Genomic DNA, 4,325 nt, shown 5'->3' with positions numbered 1-4,325 from the left:
ACGGAATTAGTTTTGTATAATTTTTATGTGATAAAATTACTCAAATATTAAATTTATTTATTTGTAATTTTGTTGATATTCTAAGTTTTTATGAGGTAAAAATGACGATTTTTTATTTTTATGAATACAAAATTAATTTTATTTATTTATGAGTAAATTTGTTATAGTTTTAATTTGAGTAAAATTTCACTTTAAATTTCTGATTATTTATATATAGGAAAAGTATAGGGTACCAATGTATTATCTGCCAATTTATTATCAATAATAATTAATTATTATATTTTAAACACATATATAAAAAGACACATCTAAAAAATATATCTATAAAGACACTTCTATTAAATATAATCATAAAAAATATATTTTTATTAGATACATTCATAAAGATACTTTTATTAAATATAATTATAAATAAAAATTAGTAGAAATTGACAAAAATGCTATTTAACGGTACCGTTATATATGACAATTCGTCCTCTCACAAAAGTTGTCGTTACAACGGTTTCTAACCAATTGATTTGTTAGACAATTTGTCTCCTTAGTTAATCTCTCCGTGAATTCTTAATGAAAAAATTGTATGTATATTGTTTATTCTGAATATGTCAGTACTCAATATACTATTTGATTGGGCACATTATCTCTTGTACACTCATCAAAATGTACGCATATTAGAGCAAAGATGAAACAATGTGTTTCAACTTGTGAATGTTAACCTCTTTTCTATGCATGAAACATTTTCACTTCTCACTTTTCTTCTCACTCATAATTACAGAAAATTCTAAGCAAAGCATACTTGGAGCCAGAGTATCGCCACAAAGACAGAGTGACTAAACACGTGACAATGATCACTTGACGGCGATGTCGCGGTGAACAGAAACACTAGCGACGATAAATTCTATTTCTATATGATTAAACTTGTGTTCTATTTGATTGAATTTGTGCTCCTACATTATATTGTCTCTGTTTTTATTGCATATAAATAATTCTTATGGTTAGTTTGTTTTAATTTTTAATAATGGACCAATTTTTTGGATATGATCTATTCAACGACATTTAAGTCACAAAATTAATCAATCAAATTGAAGTTGGAATATTGCATATCCAAACTTTGGTCTAGCTTTTTGTGATACTGTAGTTTGCTTCTCAAAACTAATGGGAATCATCCATAGAGCATATTTCACGAAAGAGATCATTCAGATAAAAACGCATAAAACGTCTTTTTTTAAAGATATTTTTTTGTTGTGTTTTAATTAGTTTTTGTATAATTTATTCGGTGTTCTTCATTACATATTACTAAATTCCTCAAAAAATATTATGTTAAATTTTGATTTATTTGATTCTCATTTAAATTAATCACTACATAAGTTAAAGTTCTGTTTTGAAGTTATATTCGAGCTTTAATCTGATTTTTAAAGTTTTAATTTACTTAGTTTGATTTTTTAACTTAGGTATCCGTGACTCATATTAGGGTTTTAAGTGTTTAGTTGAAAAAAAATAAGGTAAAAAAATTCAATTGTCAAATAGTCGCTAGAATGTATAATGTAACAGTCGTTAGTCTATCTCAGCATGTCGTTAACGATTTTGTGAGACAGTGACAAAAATAAGATTAGGAACCAATGTGAGTCATAACTATTAAGTTGGGAGACTAAATTGAGTAAATCGAAATTTTTGAAATTAGATTGAAACATAGTTGTTAGAACCGAACCAGTGATTGAACCGGTCAAGCTACTGGTTCACTGATTTATTAGTTCAACCGATAAATTACTGGTTGAACCGATAAAACCGGTCTCATGTAAATATAAAATATAAAATAGTTAAAAACATAAAATTAAAATTTGAAATACATATCTTCACTAACATTTTATGAAGAATCAAGTCTCAACTTCTAAAAATAACTAATATAAAAAATCATAAAATTTTAATACTACAATAGTATCTTATTTTGACACAATAAAAAATAATTAATTCACAAAGCCTATCATCTAACTATAATATCAGTAGATTTTAACACTAACATCAAAACAAATAACCTTAATCACAATACTAGCAATAAAATAGATCAAGTAAATTAATAAATCTTTAGTGAAATTTTTATTTATATTAATAATGGTATATAATTAAAATATAATTAATTTTAAAAATAGAAAAAATAAAAATTAAATTAAATTAGATATTTATGTATACTATATAATTAGTATTTGTCAAATGTAATACTTAGAAGTGCAATAGGCAATGGCTAAGTGGCAAGTAGAGGTTGTTTTTGCTCCAAGGTTCTTGGTTCGAAACCTTGCGGAGATATTTTAAAAATTTTTTCAAGCAGACCAGTTTGCACGAGTTTTTACCGGTTCATACCGGTTTTATTCCTTAAACGGTCTAAGGAGTAAACCGATCCAGTTTTTCGGTTTTTACAACTATGGATTTAAATACGAACATAATTTCAGAGACCAATAAGTATTATCTCTTTGTTGACAATTAAGTTGTTTTAATGGTAATTAAGATCTAATAATAGTTTATAATAAAAGAAGCATTCTTTTGCAACAATGAACCTATAGTAGTAGTTAGGGGTGTTCATAAATTAGATCATATCCATATAAATCCACAGTATTTATTCGTATCTGATCTGTAATTTGAGGATATAATCTGATCTGTAAGATGATCGGATTGGATCGAATCGGATCCACACTCTAATCAGATAGAAGTAAATATGTTTACAAAAGTAAATGTTCATACCTTGACCCAATACACAGCCAGACCTAAAGTGAATAAATCCCAATCTACAAACATTAGTCAGGTAAACACCAACCCGACCTGATAAAGTTCGGTCATAATGATGTCAGACTAGGAATTACTTATTTAAATAAGTAACGAAATCCTACAATCTCTCCTACTCATCTAGAAAGGAGATCTGAACAACTTTTCTAACAAAAAAGAACTACCCACCCTCAATGGTGAAACGACTTTAAAATATAATTATTGACTTTACATCTACACTTATAAATACCCTAACACTCGGGTATAATTCGAACCCAATCTACTAAAAACTTGCTAAAATCGTTGCTAACTTAAGCATTAGAGTCCCTTGCAAGTACCATCCCCCATCTTCACCAAGACGTCAGATGGCGGCATCCTAGCAGCAAGAGACGTTGGGCAAATCATCCAAAGGCGTTTGGACCTCACGTCCAAGCTCAAAGCAACTCAATTTCAGGTAACCCTCGGAACAGTAACTTTGGCCCCATGAATTTATTTTTCACGCATTCTTTACTATCGGATTTATCCCCCAGTAAATTTGAAGGTAATATATTATTTATTAATAATTAAATGACGAATTCAACTGATGATAAATCTTGAAGGACATGGTCATGTGGTGGATAATAAAGTGAAAGAATTAGAGGAAAGGTGAAATGGATTAGAGAATAAGTGGAAGAAGTGTAGATTCAAAATCAATGAAAGTAGATGCCTTTGTTTTGGATGTAGTGTTTTTGCATTTCTTTGTGGGTTGTAGTTACAAGCTTGTTCAAAGTAATTGTGTAGGAAACTTATGACATATTTGGATTATTTGAAAGTTGTTTATGTTATGGGATGACACTGAGTATTGGAACACTTTTGAAGATAAACAAAAATGGATTATTACGATCAATGTTTACAATTGGGTTAAGTACGATTTTGGTCCCTGAGATATAGGCCGAAAATTATTTTTGTCCCCAATCTTTTTTTGCATACAAAATCATTCCTGAGGTTTAACATAGTTTTAAAATTGTCCTTCGGACCAAAATTCTCTTCTCCTTCTTCACCAAAATATCCAGTTCTTCTTCTCCATCACAGCAGCATATCTTCTTCTTTTTCTTCTTCTTCAACTAGAATTTCAACCGCAGCAATAAAAATTCAACTAACAAATATCAAAGAATCAAAACACAATTCATTTCAACTAGCAACAGTAAAAGAGAAGAAGAAAAAAAAGAAACCATCACCATCTCTTTCAACTCCGAAAAACAACAACAAAAATAGAACAGAAGTAGAAGAATCAACAACAATAGAATTAGAAGCAGAAAAATAAAATTAGAATCAGAACTACTCTAGATTCACATGATGCCTCCTACCTGGTTGTAGTGCATCAAACTCGTCGGAAACTTGGCTATTGGGAAGCTGTGAGAATTGACTGAGACCTAGATTGAGGACAATCTTATTCGAACACCATGCGGAATTCGGAACTTGATGAATGGATTCACTATGGGATGATGTAGCAAGTTGTGTCACATGTGCACCACTGAAATTCAACATGTTATTCAACCCGAGACTTGGTGACATGTTACTAGAACCCGATGTTT

This window comes from Arachis ipaensis, chromosome B02 (genome assembly GCF_000816755.2).
Source record: "Arachis ipaensis cultivar K30076 chromosome B02, Araip1.1, whole genome shotgun sequence".
Taxonomy (NCBI): Eukaryota; Viridiplantae; Streptophyta; class Magnoliopsida; order Fabales; family Fabaceae; genus Arachis; species Arachis ipaensis.
The sequence above is the reverse complement of the archived record's forward strand: the minus strand, read 5'-3'. Positions refer to the sequence as shown.